General features: G+C 48.1%; 1 protein-coding gene across 4 annotated transcripts in view; it reads right to left on the bottom strand.

The window, feature by feature from the left end:
- TNS1 (tensin 1) overlaps positions 1-22,324 on the bottom strand; it is a 2,137,091-nt gene that overhangs the window by 255,302 nt on the left and 1,859,465 nt on the right. The window lies entirely within an intron of this gene.

Genomic DNA, 22,324 nt, shown 5'->3' on the forward strand with positions numbered 1-22,324 from the left:
CATAACATGCTGACACACCCATTAGCCATACGTTTCCAGAACACCATCACCTTCTGTATAAATCCATTTCCCTCAACTTTCCAGAACACCATCACCTCCTGCCTGGACCCATATTCCTTAAGTTTCCAGAACACCATCACGTGCTGCCTGGACCCATTTTCCTTACGTTTCCAGAACACCATCACCTCCTGCCTGGACCTATTTTCCTTAAGTTTCCAGGACACCATCACCTGCTGCCTGGACCCATTTTCCTTAAGTTTCCAGAACACCATCACCTGCTGCCTGGCCCCATTTTCCTCACCTTTCCAGAACACCATCAACTGCTGCCTGGACCCATTTTCCTCACCTTTACAGAACACCATCACCTGCTGCCTGGACCCATTTTCCTTACGTTTCCAGAACACCATCACCTGCTGCCTGGACCCATTTTCTTTAAGTTTCTAGAACACCATCACCTGCTGCCTGGACACATTTTCCTCACCTTTCCAGAACACCATCACCTGCTGCCTGGAGACATTTTCCTCACCTTTCCAGGACACCATCACCTGCTGCCTGGACCCATTTTCCTTAAGTTTCCAGGACACCATCACCTGCTGCCTGGATCCATTTTCCTTGACTTTCCAGAACACCATCACCTGCTGACTCACCCCTTATCCGTACGTTTCCAGAACACCATCACCTTCTGTATAAATCCATTTCCCTCAACTTTCCAGAACACCATCACCTCCTGCCTGGACCCATATTCCTTAAGTTTCCAGAACACCATCACGTGCTGCCTGGACCCATTTTCCTTACGTTTCCAGAACACCATCACCTCCTGCCTGGACCTATTTTCCTTAAGTTTCCAGGACACCATCACCTGCTGCCTGGACCCATTTTCCTTAAGTTTCCAGAACACCATCACCTGCTGCCTGGCCCCATTTTCCTCACCTTTCCAGAACACCATCAACTGCTGCCTGGACCCATTTTCCTCACCTTTACAGAACACCATCACCTGCTGCCTGGACCCATTTTCCTTACGTTTCCAGAACACCATCACCTGCTGCCTGGACCCATTTTCTTTAAGTTTCTAGAACACCATCACCTGCTGCCTGGACACATTTTCCTCACCTTTCCAGAACACCATCACCTGCTGCCTGGAGACATTTTCCTCACCTTTCCAGGACACCATCACCTGCTGCCTGGACCCATTTTCCTTAAGTTTCCAGGACACCATCACCTGCTGCCTGGATCCATTTTCCTTAACTTTCCAGAACACCATCACCTGCTGCCTGGACCCATTTCCCTTACCATTGCACAGCACCATTACCTGCTGCCTGAACCCATTATCCTTAGCTTTCCAGAACAACATCACATGCTACCTAAACTCATTTCCCTCAACTTTCCAGAACACCATCACCTGGTACCTAAGCCTGTTTCACTCAACTTTCTAGAATGCCCTCACCTGCTGCCTGGACCCATTTTCCTTAACTTGGCAGAGCACCATCACCTGCTGCCTGCACCCATTTTCCTTAAATTTCCAGAACACCATAACCTGCTGACTCACCCCTTATCCGTACGTTTCCAGAACACCATCACCTGCTGTATAAATCCATTTCCCTCAACTTTCCAGAACACCATCACCTCCTGCCTGGACCCATATTCCTTAACTTTCCAGAGCACCATCACCTGTGGCCTGGACCCATTTTCCTTAAGTTTCCAGAACACCATAACATGCTGACACACCCATTAGCCATACGTTTCCAGAACACCATCACCTTCTGTATAAATCCATTTCCCTCAACTTTCCAGAACACCATCACCTCCTGCCTGGACCCATATTCCTTAAGTTTCCAGAACACCATCACGTGCTGCCTGGACCCATTTTCCTTACGTTTCCAGAACACCATCACCTCCTGCCTGGACCTATTTTGCTTAAGTTTCCAGGACACCATCACCTGCTGCCTGGACCCATTTTCCTTAAGTTTCCAGAACACCATCACCTGCTGCCTGGCCCCATTTTCCTCACCTTTCCAGAACACCATCAACTGCTGCCTGGACCCATTTTCCTCACCTTTACAGAACACCATCACCTGCTGCCTGGACCCATTTTCCTTACGTTTCCAGAACACCATCACCTGCTGCCTGGACCCATTTTCTTTAAGTTTCTAGGACACCATCACCTGCTGCCTGGACCCATTTTACTTAAGTTTCCAGAAAACCATCACCTGCTGCCTGGACACATGTTCCTTACCTTTCCAGAACACCATCACCTGCTGCCTGGACCCATTTTCCTTAACTTTCCAGAACACCATCACCTGCTGCCTGGACACATTTTCCTCACCTTTCCAGAACACCATCACCTGCTGCCTGGACACATTTTCCTTAAGTTTCCAGGACACCATCACCTGCAGCCTGGACCCATTTTCCATAACTTTCAAAAACACCATCACCTGCTGCCTGGACACATTTCCTTAGGTTTCCAGAACACCATCACCTGCTGCCTGGACACATTTTCCTCACCTTTCTAGAACACCATCACCTGCTGCCTGGACCCATTTTCCTTACGTTTCCAGGACACCATCACCTGCTGCCTGGACCCATTTTCCTTACCTTTCCAGAACACCATCACCTGCTGCCTGGACCCATTTTCCTTAAGTTTCCAGGACACCATCACCTGCTGCCTGGACCCATTTTCCTTAACTCTCCAGAACACCATCACCTGCTGCCTGACCCATTTTCCTTATGTTTCCAGGACACCATCACCTGCTGCCTGGACCCATTTTCCTTAAGTTTCCAGGACACCATCACCTGCTGCCTGGACCCATGTTCCTTAAGTGTCCAGAACACCATCACCTGCTGCCTGGACACATGTTCCTTAAGTTTCCAGGACACCATCACCTGCTACCTGGACCCATTTGCCTTAAGTTTCCAGAACACCATCACCTGCTGCCTGGACCCATTTTCCTCACCTTTCCAGAACACCATCACCTGCTGCCTGGACACATTTTCCTTAACTTTCCAGAACACCATCAACTGCTTCCTGGACCTATCTTCTTTAACTTTCCAGAGAACCATCACCTGCTGTCTGGACCGATTCTCATTAAGTTTCCAGAACACCATCACCTGCTGTCTGGGCCCATTTTCTTTAAGTTCGCAGAACACCATCACCTGCTGCCTGGACCCATTTTCCTTAAGTTTCCAAGACACCATCAACTGCTGCCTGGACCCATTTTCCTTAACTTTCCAGAACACCATCACCTGCTGCCTGGACCCATGTTCCTTAAGTTTCCAGAACACCATCACCTGCTGCCTGGACACATGTTCCTCACCTTTCCAGAACACCATCAACTGCTGCCTGGACCCATTTTCCTCACCTTTCCAGAACACCATCACCTGCTGCCCGGACCCATTTTCCTCACCTTTCCAGAACACCATCAACTGCTGCCTGGACACATTTTACTTAAGTTTCCAGAACACCATCACCTGCTGCCTGGACACATTTTCCTCACCTTTCCAGAACACCATCACCTGCTGCCTGGACCCATTTTCCTTAATTTTCCAGAACACCATCACCTGCTGCCTGGACCCATTTTCCTTAAGTTTCCAGGACACCATCAACTGCTGCCTGGACCCATTTTCCTTAACTTTCCAGAACACCATCACCTGCTGCCTGGACCCATGTTCCTTAAGTTTCCAGAACACCATCACCTGCTGCCTGGACACATGTTCCTCACCTTTCCAGAACACCATCAACTGCTGCCTGGACCCATTTTCCTCACCTTTCCAGAACACCATCACCTGCTGCCTGGACCCATTTTCCTCACCTTTCCAGAACACCATCAACTGCTGCCTGGACCCATTTTCCTCACCTTTACAGAACACCATCACCTGCTGCCTGCACCCATTTTCCTTAAGTTTCCAGGACACCATCACCTGCTGCCTGGACCCATTTTACTTATGTTTCCAGAACACCATCACCTGCTGCCTGGACACATTTTCCTCACCTTTCCAGAACTCCATCACCTGCTGCCTTGACCCATTTTCCTTAATTTTCCGGAACACCATCACCTGCTGCCTGGACACATTTTCCTCACCTTTCCAGAACACCATCACCTGCTGCCTGCACACATTTTCCTCACCTTTCTAAAACACCATCACCTGCTGCCTGGACCCATTTTCCTTAAGTTTCCAGGACACCATCACCTGCTGCCTGGACCCATTTTCCTTAAGTTTCCAGGACACCATCACCTGCTGCCTGGACACATTTTTCTCACCTTTCCAGAACACCATCACCTGCTGCCTGGACACATTTTCCTCACCTTTCCAGAACACTATCACATGCTGCCTGGACCCATTTTCCTTAGGTTTCCAGGACACCATCACCTGCTGCCTGGACCCATTTTCCTTAACTTTCCAGAACACCATCACCTGCTGCCTGGACCCATTTCCCTTAACATTGCACAGCACCATTACCTGCTGCCTGAACCCATTTTCCTTAACTTTCCAGAGCACCATCACCTGCTACCTATACTCATTTCCCTCAACTTTCCAGAACACCATCACCTGGTGCCTAAACCCGTTTCACTCAACTTTCTAGAATGCCATCACCTGATGCCTGGACCTATTTTCCTTAATTTTCCAGAACACCATAACCTGCTGACTCACCCCTTATCCGTACGTTTCCAGAACACCATCACCTGCTGTATAAATCCATTTCCCTCAACTTTCCAGAACACCATCACCTCCTGCCTGGACCCATATTCCTTAACTTTCCAGAGTGCCATCAACTGTGGCCTGGACCCATTTTCCATAAGTTTCCAGAACACCATAACATGCTGACACACCCATTATCCACACGTTTCCAGAACACCATCACCTGCTGTATAAATCCATTTCCCTCAACTTTCCAGAACACGATCACGTCCTGCCTGGACCCATATTCCTTTAGTTTCCAGAACACCATCACCTGCTGCCTGGACCCATTTTCCTTAAGTTTCCAGAACACCATCATCTGCTGCCTGGACCCATTTTCCTTAAGTTTCCAGGACACCATCACCTGCTACCTGGACCCATTTTCCTTAAGTTTCCAGGACACCATCACCTGCTACCTGGACCCATTTTCCTTAAGTTTCCAGAATACCATCACCTGCTGCCTCGACCGATTTTCCTCACCTTTCCCGAACATCATCAACTGCTGCCTGGACCCATTTTCCTCACCTTTCCCGAACATCATCAACTGCTGCCTGGACCCATTTTCCTTACGTTTCCAGAACACCATCACCTGCTGCCTGGACCCATTTTCCTTAAGTTTCCAGGACACCATCACCTGCTGCCTGGACCCATTTTCCTCACCTTTCCAGAACACCATCACCTGCTGCCTGGACCCCTTTCCCTTAGGTTTTCAGAACACCATCACCTGCTGCCTGGACCCATTTTCCTCACCTTTCCAGAACACCATCACCTGCTGCCTGGACCCATGTTCCTTAGGTTTCCAGAACACCATCACCTGCTGCCTGGACCCATTTTCCTTAAGTTTCCAGAACACCATCATCTGCTGCCTGGACCCATTTTCCTTAAGTTTCCAGGACACCATCACCTGCTACCTGGACCCATTTTCCTTAAGTTTCCAGGACACCATCACCTGCTACCTGGACCCATTTTCCTTAAGTTTCCAGAATACCATCACCTGCTGCCTCGACCGATTTTCCTCACCTTTCCCGAACATCATCACCTGCTGCCTGGACCCATTTTCCTCACCTTTCCAGAACACCATCACCTGCTGCCTGGACCCCTTTCCCTTAGGTTTTCAGAACACCATCACCTGCTGCCTGGACCCATTTTCCTCACCTTTCCAGAACACCATCACCTGCTGCCTGGACCCCTTTCCCTTAGGTTTTCAGAACACCATCACCTGCTGCCTGGACCCATGTTCCTTAGGTTTTCAGAACACCATCACCTGCTGTCCCACCATGCATATCCTGCCATCTCCACATTTGCTGAGTTTGTACACTCCAACCCCACTCTATTATTACACACTCCATCCCATGTTGTTTACCCCTCCACCTCCCTCCTCCCTACCCATGCCCCCCCACACTCCCCCCGCGACCTCCCACTACTGAAACAAACTACTCATGCGATGTATCAAGGAAGTGTGCATGGCACAGGAATCGTCATCTTCTAACGCCCATCAGGATCAGGTGGGCCGGTCCACAGTGCCCACTACTGCCGAACCACGCTGCCAATGTTGCTATTCAGGCATCAATGTTTTCATGCCAAACTGCCCTGTACATCCGGTGCTGTTATTTTTGGTTGGATTGTGGGACATGGACTCCTGGAAAACACTACAATTCCCATAAGGCAAAGTAAAAAAGGGCAGGCTTGCATCCATCCCCTGCTGGTATGTGTGTGCGCCAGTCCCGTCAAAGCTCTGTCCCCAGAAGGCGCGTGAAACGTGTTCGAACAGGACTTGAACTACACCAAGAGCCGCCGAGACACGCAGGTGCGGCGGACCCGGTGCCAACACGCTGTTGCAATGCCAGGGCAGCCGCCCCTATCAGCTTTACACCCCCCGAGACCCGGGACAGCGGTCACACGAGCGCTCCAGTAGCCGGGAAGCGACATTGACAGCTCGGCGCCCTGGCACCAGGACAGCTGGTGTCTGCAAACAAGAGCGCTGCCCCGGCGGGCACGGGACCCGGGGCGAGGCAAACTGCGCCATCGAAACATGTCTGCCCAAATGTGTGTAGAGAATGGAAAAGAGGGCGTGTCACACTGGGCTCTCAACCAGTCGCACCCACGTAAACATTCTCGCACACGCACCGTCTCACGCACAGTTCAGAAGAGATATCCCAAGTATGAATGGCTGGATGTGCACTAGTACCTAATTACAGCACAGTTCCCCAGCTGACCAACACATCGCCAATGTGTGCCACGCTGCCTTCGGTGTGTTAAGGAGCTGAAGGGTTTCCCTGCCCTGTGCTGTCAAACTTGTAAGACTTTTACCCGAGCCCTGCCCTGACTACCATTCCGTAAGCAGACACCCAGCCAACTGTCACTCACACAGACACTCAGATGCGCTACTGTAACTAAACCACGCGCGGCGAATCCCGGCTTCCACGTTTTAATGCAGTGCGTGTGATCCTGGCCGATCACGACATTCCCAAGTTACCCCATGCTTGTACCTGCATAGTTGCCAAAATGATCCATTCCATTCTATAGGTGCTTATCCATTCCTGGTTTTTCGTTTGCCTTCTGGGACTTATAGTTGCATTTTTCCCATTATAAAACTTGGACTACAAAATGTAAAGAAAATACCAGGACTGGATAAGCACCTACAGAATGGAATGGATCATGTTGGCAACTATGTACCTGCCACAATGGGGACCGGGGGAGGGGTGCAAAGAAGCAGGATATCTCTCGGTATCAAGTGCTGTGTGATAACTAGACCTACGCGACAGCTTGGCCCATATCATATCCCCTTGAACACCCGCAGGGCAGCAAGCAGGGGGGAAGGCGCGCGCTGTTGCGCCTAGAGATGCTGCAGTTCCTATGTGCGCTATGCACCCTGTACAGTAAATCATAACTCACGCCATTCAGATGCCCGAACTTACCCGAATAACGGGCGCACGGACCCCCGGCGTGGACCTACTCCCGGTGCTCCTGGGCGCAGCCGTCCCTCCCTGCCCGCGGTCCTGCGGGGCTGTCCCTCTCAGGAAGGGAGCTGTGCTCCGGACGCGTATGTAGGCAGCAGGAGTGGGAGCAAAGTGTGTCTGCGATGCGGGCCAGCTGGGTCCGGAGGGCTCGGCTATCATCCCGCAGCTATGCGAGCGGAGCCATGACATCACCGGGAGGCAGGCTGGGACACACGGGCTCACAGAGTCACCCAGGAGGGGGGGGGGGCGTGGGGAGGAGAGGAATGGGGCAGTGGGAGGAAGGGAGCAGGGGAAGGATTCGGGGAGGACCCGCGAGACGGACAGAGGTGGGAGCGCAGCAGGGAGGAGGGAAGAGACGGGAAGGGCTCGGGCCACGGAAAATGGAGAAAAGGAGTGACTGACGAGAGGAAAGGAAGGCACAACAAGGCAGATACCAAGGCACAGTGGATATGGGCTGCGTGTGAGGCGAGAAGAGTTGTGAGTCAAATAAGGGGGTAGACGGGCAGAGGTGACTGGCAAGAGGGTGTGTGCTCGGTTTGGAGGGGAGGGAGACAACTAAAGAGACAGTGACATTAAGAGGAAGAGAGCGTGGGAAGGGAGAGGATGGGGTGCATACGAGATGGGGGATGGAGGGCGGCAGGGCCAATGACAAAGAGTGTATAGGGAACTGAAGCTGCAGGACAATTCAGTAGGTGGTATGGAATGGAAAAGCGATCGAAGTCAGCGGGAACGGTCGGGAGCGGTGTTTTTTTCTGTTTACATTTCCTCTACTTTTCACGACCATATTCACCATTCTATACAGAGGATCTGCCCATTCATGTCCCTGTGCAAGTACATACGTGTAATAGGACCCTTGGTTACTAGTCAGAGTATTGCAGTGCCCCGGCCCCTGCACCTGGTCACATGTTGCACTATGCTTCCCCCTGCCCTCTCCCCTGCCGAGACCACAGTTCCACTACTTATTTCGGTGCACGTCTACCACTCGGAAGGAGGGTACAAGAGAAAGATGGGAATACAAGGGAAAGGAAGGAGAGGATAGAGGAAGGAGGATGGAGGGCGAAAGGTCGATGACACAGGAGGAGGTAACCGGGAAAGATGCGAATGAAAAGGGAAGAGAGTGGAGCAGAGCAAAGACAGAGGAAGGACTAGTGTAGAGGAAGTGACATCAATCGACCAAAGGGGGGAAAAGTGAAGGGAGTCGCATGTAGAGGCTATCCAGCAAATAGAGGGATTCAGAAAGGGAGGAGAGGGTGGAATACGAGAGGACGCAACAGAAAGAAGGGAAAACGATTCGGGAAGGGAGAGAAAAACGAAACACAACAGAGGAAGCTACTGCAAAAAAGAAAGTGGCGTGTTGGAAAGGAAAGAGCGGGGAGAGGGGATGAGTTAGGGATGAGTCTCATGTGTGATGAGGAAAGGGTGGGCAGGGAGAGGGGATGAGTGAGGGATGAGGCTCATCTGTGATGAGGAAAGGGTGGGCAGGGAGAGGGGATGAGTGAGGGATGAGGCTCATCTGTAATAAGGAAAGGGTGGGCAGGGCGTAATAAGGAAAGTCGGGGAGATGGAGATCGAGTGACAGATATATATATTGAAACTCAGGTTATGAACCTGACAATAAAGCAGACATACAGATATTATGAAGAAATAACCAATACATATATTTGATAATTATGTTCATCACATTCAATGACGTGGTTCACTTCACCATACTTATGGAATATGTCCACATACATGTGCCTTGGTGTGCATAGGACAGTTTTCACAGCATGAACTTCTATGAAAGGGTGCCATTTGACTGTACTGGTATCCCAATGGAACTCATTGGCAGCAAAGTCTGGGGTCCCAGCTGCAGCCGGCATTGCACCCAGTGAGAAACATGCAGCCGGTGGTCTGTAAACATGCAAACCTAGATCCAGAGAACGCAGCCGCTTCCCCATAGTGGCCCATCAGGTACCCCCCACTGCTTCTTGATAAAGAGAAGGAGGTCACACATTATGGAACCATCCTATGAAAAGCAAGGGCACCTGACTGCAAATCCAAACTCTGCCATCTGAATAAAACAAGACTGCAAAACGCCTGGTACCTGAAGACCGCCACACAACAGAGAATCCACTTTCCCAGAAAAACCAAGGAACTAATGACCGGAACCCGGAACCAGGGGACGTGACCACAGAGTAGAGCACGAAACAAGTCGACAGTGCCAGAAAGCATCAGTGTGTCACATGGACCGACCGGATAACCGAATCCCCTTCCTCGCGCACTGCCACAAATATGAGAACATACAGAATTCCCACTTTGAGTAATTCTGATTTTACTGCGCTGGAAGATGAACACAGCTGGGGGTAGGGTGTGGGAATTACCAAATTGTTGCAGTGGAGCAAATGAGAACATACCCCATAAATTGCCCCTATTGCCCTGCATCCGATTCAAAAAGCCTAAAACTGGAGACAGCTTCAAGCTGTCTGGAAAATCACTGGGATGCTTATGTCTAATGTGCAAAGATTTGCTCAAGGGCAACTCAGAGAAGCTCCAAGCATCTCCGGATTTGCTCCCGCGCACATCGTTGAGCATCTCAAACAGGATCAAACTTCTGTTGGAGGACAACCCAAGCATGCATCAGAACAACTCTCGAGCATTTACTCCATAATGGCACCTGGAAATGGTAACATTATAAAAGCCAACACAATCTGCACTCGCCACTAGCCACTGGCGAGTTATAATTCACTTCTGGCAAGTAAGCAATGGTGTTCTGTGTGCATTTGAAGAGCTGCCTTTGATCTCAGGGATGCATGACTTTTATGCTTGGCTAGTAGCTTGCAGCTTGATATTGTTAGATGTGTACAACTGCACTAGTCATTTTGAATCTGTGAATGCTTATTATCCATCCCTGCACACCTGGACACATTCTCAACAGACCGCTGCACAGTTTGATTGTACAAGAGAACAGTTACGCATGCATTCTGAACAAAGTGCCTTGAATTCCTCTGCAGCAATGTCCTGCACCCACTACAGACATGCGTCTTCAAGCAGCTTCGAAGCCATCTTCCAACAGTAGCAGACTAATGTTGGTTATCCGTATCAGTCACAGTCACAGTCACAGGAATACTAGCCCCAGCCAAAAGTTGCAGCTGGGTCTGATGGGCTTTGCCAAACCCAAGGACAAGACTGGATACCACTAGCCAATCAAAACAGCAAAGAGATATTCTCGAATGGCCGCCATGACACCCAGTAGCACATAGTTACAGTATAAAAGTCACAAACCTAAAACATTTGCTAATGTACCTGTCACATAAGAAATACAAAAAAAAAACACGATATAATACCGGTTCCATGTGTTAATTATCCCTGCAAAAATATTGCCATACAAAACTTTTGCCATATTTTTGCTGCAATATTAAGCCAAGGAACCTGCAGCGGAGACACCTGCAACCCCTATATTCATTTTAAAGGGAGCGGGGGACACCCCTGCAACCCCCAGTCCCATTTACCCCATAAAGTATCCCCACTAATAATATCACCTATGGCCTTACCCCACGACCATATATATGGCGATATTATTGGTGTGGATAATAATATTACCCGATACCGTCATATCAAAGAGGTTACGGTGAAGAAGGATTTTGAAACGTTCAGAACCCACAGCGGAGACAGACCCTGACTCGTTACAGGCATACGGGGCATTAAGAGTTGGGCATTAACTGCAGATAGCATCGTAGGCACCTGTCTGTTTTCACTGAGCATGCCAATCATGGATAGGCTCCATATGGACCGCATTAGCAACAGTCATTACATAATAGCTTGCAGTACATATTTCACAATTACGAGTAGGGATACCGGCTGAACATCCCCGGGACTTCTTTGATTTAACTCCACCCTAAAAGTGGATATCATTTACTTCTGCAAATCAATGGGGGCACCATCAAAACATACTATTGTATTTTCTCCAGTAAGTGATTTGGTGCATTTGAATCACCTTTACTTGTGTACACACATGTTGCACCCTACCACCAAATGGTATCAGAGTGTTTGCATCATAGATGCACTCGTGGATGCCAATATGATGTGTAATTGTGCAAAGACAGGGGTGCATCTCACAAAAGGGATATGCATGAAAATGGCCAGGAAATTAAATCATTTCCCTCCGCCTAGGAACAGGCGCATGGGGAGGCACAAGGTGTAGAAGGGTCACTCCTCAACCTTCTGTGCATTTCTGTTATAATATATATATATATATATATATATATATATATATATATATATATATATATATATATATATATATATATATATATATATGTATATATATATATATATATATATATATATATAACATGGGGCATTAGAGTATACACTGATTTTCTTTCAGACACATTTGTATCCAATTAATTGGGATACAAATACATAGTTTTCCTGCAAAATTAAATACAATGAAATAAAAAGACAACCGAACATGCAGTTAAATCGAATTATTGCATGGCATTATTACTTTTACTACCTATTACTGTTCTTTTGTTTCAAAGCTTAGATGGACTAAATTCATGGTTTCTGGACTCTGGAACACTAATGCTGCAACACAATTGTTGCAAAGTTGTTTCTGGACAAAGACCTCAACCTTTGTAAGGAGGCCTTCAGCAGGGCCAACAAACTGGTGGTTGAAACAGGTGGACACGAGCTAAAGAGGTGGGCCAAGGACACCAGGTTTGGCAGCCAGTGTAACAGGGTAGTATTTGAAACCGAGTTGCATCATGTTTTTTCGGAAGCTAAAAAAAAAAAAAAACGGATTTCCCCCCCAAAAAATGAACACAGATCTAGAAGTCAGAATGATGACAGACGCTATCACCAAATCGGGTAAGGCACGAAGTGCACTGAAAGTGGCACAGTCAAGGGGTGACATTTACACATACTGAGCAAAATCGGCAGATTTCTTCCTGGATTCTACTCTGTCCCTGGAGTGAAAGAATTCTACTCGAAATACCACAAGGTGGCAAAACTAAGTCATAGGCCGGAATGCTTTCATTTCAGCCAATGCGAGTGGCTGAATCATGCGGGACACCTGATTGGGTGGCGCACCAGGCAGTCAGGCCAATAAGAACATTACATCCTGGCACGCCATTTTTAAAGACAAATCAGCATGCCTTTATTGGCTAGAATTTCCAGCCTCTCAGATTGGGTGGAATCCCACCCAATCTGAGAGTTTTATGGGGCCAGATCCCACATTCTGTGCTTCAGAATGGCATAGGTGTGGCTGAGGCGGCATGTTGTGCCCAATCCATCAAATAGGTTGCTTGCCCTAGCTTGAAGCATGTCAAACCAACCTGCACGATGCAGCACTCCTGTGCTGTTTTGTACTTTGTTTTAATATCATTAATTAACTTCGGCAACAATAGGCACATGTGTCATGGGGGAGAGCGATAGAGGGGTTGGGGGTGTGGGGAAGGGAGGCTGCCAGTTAGCAATTAAGCAACCCCTGCCATATGCATCTAATGACGAAGCACATTATCAATGGTTGATTATTGACACAGCCACACACAGACAGATCTCAATAGCAAACAAGTGCCTCAACAAAGCGAGTGGCGAGTCGGCTAATGTCTGTACTGCTGGACTGTGGTGGTCTGGACGTTGCGCCACTTAGTCATATGCTTCCCAAGATATGTGGAATCGGGGAACTGGGAAACACTTGTGTATAGGCACCTTATAAATGCCATATCATGTCATAGACCCACTGCTGATTTCACAGAGCTGTAGGGTGGACAAAAGCCTGAATTTCTACAGGGGGAAAAAACAGAGACCTGGCAGAACTCGCCAGAGAATTCTCGAAAGCCTCGGGTGATGCCAGAACCTCGAAGAATTGGGGACACGCAGGAGCGCGTTCTAAACCAAGGCAAGTACCGCCGGTTGTCCAGAATGCCATCAGCCGGGATACCAGTGTGTACCAGCTGGATCTTACAAACAGCACAGCTAGCCTCTTTGTGCAGGTGCTATGGAAGAAGTCAGCTGGCTTTTGGATGCACTGTAGCTCAGTCAGGGCTGAGGTGCTCGGTTGTGCCTGGATACAACCCCCGGGTTACTTTTCCGGGAAGTTCATGTTCTGAAAAAGAAAGGTTGGACACACACCAATAAGGGATCCCAGCCAATAGGGCACGGTGCAAAATGGCGCCCGTTCAGAATGACCGTTTATTGCAGATGGGTATGTACAACCAGATAGGGACAATTTCCTTCCCCCAAGTTCTTTGTCGGCACTTAGCCACTGTTGGAGAATTCTTCCATTCTCGAGCTTAAGGATGAGACTTCTTGGCCGTTTGTTGAAAGTGACAAGCCTTCTCCTTTCAAAGGATCTTCCAACAGTCTTGACCTGGTCCTTCGGGTGAACTGAGAAATGAGTGAGATGCTCACACTCTGAGTGTGGCCGTTTGCATCACAGTTGGGAAGCCATCCACCTGTAGTCCAGTTCTGAAAGATCTTCCCACCCAGTCACCCGCATCAGCACTTAGAATCTGGGCCATCTCCATTCTTCTGACAGCTGCTCGAGCACTGCAAAATGTTGCTAATTCCAATCCGTGGGAATCAAAGCATAGCCCAGATTTAAGGAGTAGGGTCTGCCTTGCCACTGCAAGACAACGGAGATGGTTCTGGTTACGAAGAACCAAGCGAAAAGCAAGGAGGGAAAATCGCAGAGAAATTGAACACGGGCACATGAGGGTAGCAAATTCCCCAAGGAAGACTAATAACTGCGGCACCCTCAGGAGTCAATGAATGGCTGACTCCACAATGTGTGTACGATGAAGAGTACGATGCCAGTTTCATAAATTGCGAATTCCCACAATAAAAGAGGGAGTCACCAGTCCTGAAGAAGGCGGGCAAATGATTGCATACCGCTGAAACCGGTCGACGCTCTAACGGGATATGATTTAACCATAAACATACCCTTTGAAATGATAGTAAAGTTGGAAGAGACAACATTAGCAGAATTAGACACCGTTGAGATGTCTGTATGTCCACCTTATGTATAAGGTTCTAGGTGGCCATTTGTTAATTTTGGTACACGGATGCGTCAGCCACTAAAGCTTATAGACACATCTTGTTACTGTCTTTAAATATTGTTAGCTAGTCATTGATTCACTAGTGGTGTCAAGCTCTTAGTTAATGTGATGGATAGTGATAGGGAGTGTTGCTCTTGCCATCTTCTTTTCCTTAGCTAGGCAGCCCATCACCGTCTCCCAGGGAAAGGCGGCACCAATGAGAATCCAAAGAGTCCTTCCTTCAGGGTCAGAGAGTGAATAGCTTGTAGAATTCAAAGGATTCTCTCTTCTCTGTGGTTTTGTCTTTGTCTGGTTATGAAGTCCCATGGTGCAAGTGTTGCCTCGAGCCAACAGGTGATGACAAAAGAACGGTGTTGCATGATTGTTGGGGCTTCTTTCTGGGACTCGGCTAGACGACTGCCCCAGTTGCTGAAGCAAAGGGTCACCCTCAAAAGACTCCTTGAAATGTCTACTAGCCATGATCAGGATTGTCTGCTTCCGACTGTGCACAGATGGGCTGCTGCCGCTAGAACGCCTTCCACTAGACTCCTGTTTATGTCCGCCATATTGTTCAGCATTTGTATTGTGAAATGCAGAATGGAGATTGGCTCCTGAGAGTTTTAGGAATTGCAAGTCTCACTTGGATTTTCCCAGATCAGTCTTTCTAGCTGACATAGCAAAAAGAAAAGGAGGAACTGATGAGGAGGGGTCTGTCTATATTGCATCGGCAGTCACACAAGTCAAAGCAATGCTTCCAAGTGTCCTTTCATAGCCTGGGTACCAATAAAGAAATGGTGGGCCAAGGAAGGAGGGGGCACTGCCTCATGACTGATTAGCCTTCCCCTCGTCCTCCCTTCACACACAATAAGCAATGGCAAAGCCAACAGTTTTGACTCACATTTGCCAGAAATTGCAATACTGGTACTACCTAGCTATAAAACGGCAAAGGCTGCAAAGTGTTGTGAGTACCTGGGCATATTATGGCAGTGCTTGGAAGATGCCTCTCTAATTCCTATACACTCACAAAAACGATTGGCTTTGCCAATGCTTGTATTTATCAGGACTTTACTGTAAGGAACAGATACTAGGAGACACATATTACTCATTAATCAAATGAGCTTGGTCATGGATGGCAAACTGGTGGGTAATACGCCTAAAACACCCACAAACGTGTGTCCCTCCTCAAATTAAACCTCCCTTTCTGTATTCCAGTGCAATAGTTATGGCTTATAGCGCCGCCTGGTATCCAAAACTAAAGCAGCCCTTGGCGCTATGAACAAATAAGGACAATTAGTTCAAACTCACAGACATTGCGGAAATAAGAAGGAAAAAAAAAACAAGTGTAAGGTGCACCAGGTGGAAGTTGCTGCTAAGGCAACAGACTGGTATGCACCCCTCGTTAACCCTTTGGAGTTCAAGTGCCCTGTCCTTTAAGGAGAGGTCCCCCCATTAAGTGAACGAATTTACAAAACACCAACAAGATGTGTCAGACTACAACAGTTGCTGCAATCCTGTGTGTGTGTGTGTGTGTGTGTGTGTGTGTGGCAGCTGCATGCAGTCCGTTGAGACCTGCTGGGCGCTTTGTAGCTCAGTCAGAGCACCTCGGATTGGCTACCTGCCCTGAATGGGAGCCAGTGCAGTGTTTCTAATGCCAGAGAGCCCATTAGTGTGTTCCTGTCAGCACAGCCAACTGCACATCCCACAACACTCTGAGTGGTGCATCAATCTGTCTTCTGCACCTTCAAAATGTGCACCTCTCAACGAGATATGGGTTTCTACCAAATGAGCACAAATGCATTATGGCACCATAGCGGCCCCCAACAGCGACCTTTCCAAATGTTACACTCGAGATACTCTCTATATATATACTCTTAATAGTACCAATTTCGATTGTGTAATAATAGCGTATGCAAATATAGTCTATGTAAAGCGCCTTTGATAAACTCGCTATATAAATACCAAGATATTATTATAAATAGCAAGTTGTTATCTAATGTCCAGTTAGTAATGCCTTGCAGAGCAATGGGCATCGCTGCCTTGAATTCCTGCTTGGCGACACACAGAACCAGCACAATGTCAGGAACAAGTCGACTCTCTTTACATTACAATATGAAAGGTGCTTGGAAAGAGTGTCTGTACATTCCAAGCGAAAGTACCTCCCTGTTTTGGTCGACTTCTTTGAACGGGCTGTGCTCCCCATTCATGGGGCGTGTTTGATAAAGTGCAGGAGAGCCGGCTCTGTTTCCAGGAATCACCGAACCATTTCAGAACGAAAGCAACGAGCTGTCAGGGAAGCCCGGTGGGTTGAACAGCAGCTACCGAGATTCGTACATGCCCTGGAGGTTGACTCCCAAGGGCTTAGGTCCTCATTTCATCCTTCAGATGACGAGATCATGTGTGCTTTGGGATGTGTAGTAAGGCTAAGGATACTTACTGCTGAGGAGCTGCAGGTTGCAGACCCCAGCCTTACACCATAGGTTTGCAACATGTGGTTCCCCAGAAGTTTTGGCCTACAACTCCCATCAGCTCTAGCCAGCATAGCCTATGGTGAGGGAACATGGGAGTCATGGTAAGCATCTGGAGAGCCGCAGGTTGCAGACCCCTGCCTTACACCATAGGTCTGCAACATGTGGTTCCCCAGAAGTTTTGGCCTACAACTCCCATCAGCTCTAGCCAGCATAGCCTATGGTGAGGGAACATGGGAGCCATGGTAAGCATCTGGAGAGCCGCAGGTTGCAGACCCCTGCCTTACACCATAGGTCTGCAACATGTGGTTCCCCAGAAGTTTTGGCCTACAACTCCCATCAGCTCTAGCCAGCATAGCCTATGGGGAGGGAACATGGGAGTCGTGGTAAGCATCTGGAGAGCCGCAGGTTGCGGACCCCAGCCTTACATCATAGGTTTGCAACATTTGGCTCCCCAGAAGTTTTGGTCTACAACTCCCATCAGCTCTAGCCAGCATAGCCAATGGTGAGGGATCATGGGAGTCGTAGTCTATAGACCCACAGGTTGAAGACCCCAGCCTTACATCATAGGTATGCAACATTTGGCTCCCCGGATATCTTTTGGTCTGCAACTACTGTCAGCTCTAGCCAGCATAGCCAATGGTGAGGGATCATGGGAGTCGTAGTCTATAGACCCACAGGTTGAAGACCCCAGCCTTACATCATAGGTATGCAACATTTGGCTCCCCGGATGTCTTTTGGTCTGCAACTACTGTCAGCTCTAGCCAGCATAGCCAATGGTGAGGGATCATGGGAGTCGTAGTCTATAGACCCACAGGTTGCAGACCCCAGCCTTACATCTTAGGTTTGCAACATTTGGCTCCCCAGAAGTTTTGGTCTACAACTCCCATCAGCTCTAGCCAGCATAGCCAATGGTGAGGGATCATGGGAGTCGTAGTCTATAGACCCACAGGTTGAAGACCCCAGCCTTACATCATAGGTATGCAACATTTGGCTCCCCGGATGTCTTTTGGTCTGCAGCTACTGTCAGCTCTAGCCAGCATAGCCAATGGTGAGGGATCATGGGAGTCATAGTCTATAGACCCACAGGTTGCAGACCCCAGCCTTACATCATAGGCTTGCAACATTTGGCCCCCCAGAAGTTTTGGTCTACAACTCCCATCAGCTCTAGCCAGCAAAGTCAAATATGAGGAAGCCCGGCCATCGCTGTATATAGACCCACAGGTGCAGACCCCAGCCTCACATATCCCTGTGGCATCAACAACATGGGCGGTATTTAACAAGAGGCCCTTCTAAGCCCCTAAATATTGACTGGGTATGTACACCTGAATGCTTTATTTTCTTTCTTACTTGCCTTTGTGTGATTTTAACATTCACACCTCAGTCACAAATGTAATTTCCATGCGTAAGTTACCACATGCTTATCTCACTCTTAAATCTGCTTCTAGCGTGAAACCGGGTATGACATTCACCGAGAACTATCTCTAAGACACTAACACATTAAACCTTTTGGAAGTTGCACTTCCCTAAAAAAAAAGCCACTTACGCCAGAAAATCTGGGCTTCCTTGCCTGTCATATTCATAAGGAATAAGGTATGCACCTGTGCGTAACTAACCTACTGTGCAAGTTTAAGCGAAATGACATTTTAAAGGTTTCAGTATATAATGCTTATGTTGTCCCTTCCTGGCTGCCAGTAATGCCCTCATGACTGCTGTCTCTTCCTATAAAGGTGTTGGCAATTGGACAGCATTCAGTGCACTTTCCCAGTTTCTGCAGCACCTACTCCTATAAGACAGGTGCAAGTTAGATGAGCAGAAAATAGTCGGGCATGCATTTCAGTGTTGTGGTTGTAAATTGTAACTTGTTGGGATTTCAGCAACATGTGCATTTTCCTACCCTTGCCACTCCCTGGAACAACACTCCTTTGAAAAGCCCACGTGTGCAGGTCTACTGGTAAGTTACGCGTGCCTTATGCAATGGGTACATCCTATGCAGAAACATATGTGAAGCCTCGGTGCGTTAGCAAGACTTGCCCATTCATGAGTGACTATTTTTCTTTCCTGGAGCAAGTCGCAATTACTCCTGCAACAAGCTTCGCGGCTCAGATCCACAGTGTCGCGAGGTCTTGGCACGTGCTTTCTAGTCTTGTGTTGGCAATTGAGGAGAGGATGGGCAGGCTGGCAGGAGCCTGGGAAGATCTGCTGGGAGGGAGGCAAACGGATACTTTTTCCAACAAAGAATAAAGTGTCCTCCTCTTCCCAGGCCTTGAGTCCAGGTGGTGTCCTGGTGGGAACGGGAGGGTGCGAGGTGCGGTCTCCCTGCCAGTTGGACAGGGCAGGGTTGACCTTGGTGTTTCCCAAGACTGGGTGGGCAATACCAGGGAGGCCTCCGCTCAAGACAATTGGCTAGTACGCGTACACCCACCAAAGCTAGCAATTAACAATCTAAAAAAACGAAGATCAAATCCATGCTAAATCATATTGTTTGCATTAAAAAAAAAACATAACATATACTATTTTATTTTATTAGAGTTTAAAGTTGTCCTCGGGCATGTCGTAATGTCTTCACAGATGTCTACGCTTTGGCCTATTCAATCGAAGCATCTCTGTTTTAAACAAAAAAAAAGGTGACAGTAGAACCTCATGTTAGGCAGAAACCTGTGCAGTTCCCTTGGGGACCACTGCAAAAGATTTAAGACTACAGGTGTTTGGCAGTAAACCCACTTGGTAGCAGTCTGTACCACACAGATTCACTTGGTAGCTGTGGCTGAGCAGTCAGAGTTCCTTCAAGAAGAGTTAGGCAGTATGTAGAGTATACACAATAGGTACAGAGATACAGTAGCACAAGCAAACACTGACCAGAGCTTTGGTGTAAAAGTATATAATTATTTATTTAAAGACACACTTGTAAATTACACTCGCAACAAAGAGTTAAGTAAATTCAGCACACAGTCACTATTATATATATACAACCCTAATTACTTATTAGACAAGTCTTGATGAGAAACGCCACTTATTTTCAGACAGAGGTGAGCGCTTAACATAAGATGGCACTCTAATAAGTTATTAAAAAGGGAGGGAAAAGGCAGAGTTATGGAAGCACACAAAATTCAATACTTTTAGAAGAACCACAGTAAGGCAGGGTAGGCAGAGTTCTACTGGAGAGCAAGGAAGTCAATTGCAAGGCCCACTCTTTGAGAGAACAAGCAGAAGGGGTCCAGGTTCACACAGTGGGGTTATGCCCAAAGAGTCTTGTAGATAGTTTGCACACAAAGAATGAAATTAAAGTCAGGAAAAGTTAGCTAGGTTGTCCCAGGCCAGCCCAGGTTAGAAAGTTGAGGCTTTACTGTCACCCCGAACGATCTGTTGCAAGGGAAGCCAGGCGAGACACAGTACCTTAAGTGTGAAGGAAGCTCCAGCGGGGGCAGTTGTTCCTGGCAGTGGGTGCAAGTCGGTGTTTCGTCCAGAGGAAGAGGAGGTCTCACCGTGGAGGAAAGATGAAGGTCGTTGCACTGCCAGGGAAGAAACCAGCCGCGGAGTTCTTCGGTTAAAAGGTACTACCCTTCTCTTCGCGGTAGTGGTAAGCCGTGGTATTCCGGTTGCCGGGGTGCTTGGCACGGGCAAGGCAGCCACGAGATGCTCCAGGAAGGTGAAAAGAAGGCAAAACTGGTTATCCCCACCAGTCAAAGGAAGAAGACTCTCCGGACTGGAGATCTCCTCTGTCGTCGGGAAAAGTGGTGAGACGGTTCAGCAGGGCTCCACCGGTGGTGTCGTCATTGCAGGTCAGCTCAGCTTCTCCCTCCTCGGATTCTTAGGTCCTGTGGCGACTTCTGAAGTTCCAGTCCCCAAAGCCCTGCTTTTATGCAGCAAACCCCCATTCATTCAGCCTAGCTGTCAATCAAACATGCGGCTCACCACTTGGGCCAATCACACAAGAGTGCGTCTTGAGTTGCCAAGGCAACTCAGTCCAGGGTGACTAAACCCCCTCCCACACCCCCTGTGGTACCCAGACAGAGTGGCACCACTTTTGGAGGCTTCTTTGGAGAAGCCCGCCAAAAAGTGGAACAAAGGGCTCGACTTGGGTTGGAGTCACAGAAGAGAATACAAACGCCATTTTAGAATTGAGTTCTGGCAAAAAATACCAACCAGTGAATTAATAATAAATAAATAAACCGGCGGTATGTTCGAGGCTATAGGAATTAAATAATTAAAGTTGGTAGCCTTGAACAATGGGAAAATCCCATAGAGATATATTCGCGGTGAAATATAAAAAGTAGTATCCACTGCCACCAGCCATAACTCGATCAGGGGGGACGGAGACGTGCCCCTTCGAACAACAGACCCCGGGGCAATCAAATTGTCCCGACCAGTACGTCCACAATATGATGGTTTGTACTGGTTTCTGTTCATAATTTGGGACTAGTAAAGCCAATGGTGACTTTACATGCCCTGGGAGACAGTAGTCAATCCCAGGGTATGGAGTCTATGTTTGGGGGTCGCTACGACACCCCTGGGTTACGGCACGGAGGGTGCTGTGTAACCCACATAAAAAACACATGAAACCCTATGGAGTAAAAGACCCCATAGCCCATAAAAAACATGGAAAGACAAAGGAACACCTCAAATCATGTCTAAGAGTGGGAGTAAAAGAGTCTCACTCTTAGCAGGGACTCACTAGGTTTGGGAAATTAGCCTTTACAGAGAATTCTCCCTAACACCTCACAATTGCATGGTCCAATAGAACCATGTTGAGCTTTGAACCCAGATGATCATGGGCTGGCATCCCAATCACACGACCCAGGGATATTGGGGATTAATACTAGCTCCTGGAAAGTAGCACTTTCCAGTCATGTAGGTAGGATACTTAGTGATGGGAAAACTATGCTATGGATCGAAAATTGCATGGTCAGCTTATTCTTGGCAACTCCAACTTGCAGTGAAGTTTGCTCGGACCCTCTGTGCTGGGAAATCTACATCAACGAGGGGACTTTTCCCTATAACATCACCTCCAGGCAACTAGCCCAAGTGGTCATGGTCTTGGTATTAGGTGCAGTCACGTGATGTATGCGGCAAGCTAGCTCAACAAGTTAAACAGTTGCCTAAGTGCTGTCTGCAGGATCACATATCAGTAGAGCTGATTCGACCCTTCATCCTTCTGAGGTCAATACCCGAGCACCTTTCTAAAATCCCAATGAAAGATTCCCAA

This window comes from Ambystoma mexicanum, chromosome 9 (assembly GCF_040938575.1).
Source record: "Ambystoma mexicanum isolate Mex_15411 chromosome 9, UKY_AmexF1_1, whole genome shotgun sequence".
Taxonomy (NCBI): Eukaryota; Metazoa; Chordata; class Amphibia; order Caudata; family Ambystomatidae; genus Ambystoma; species Ambystoma mexicanum.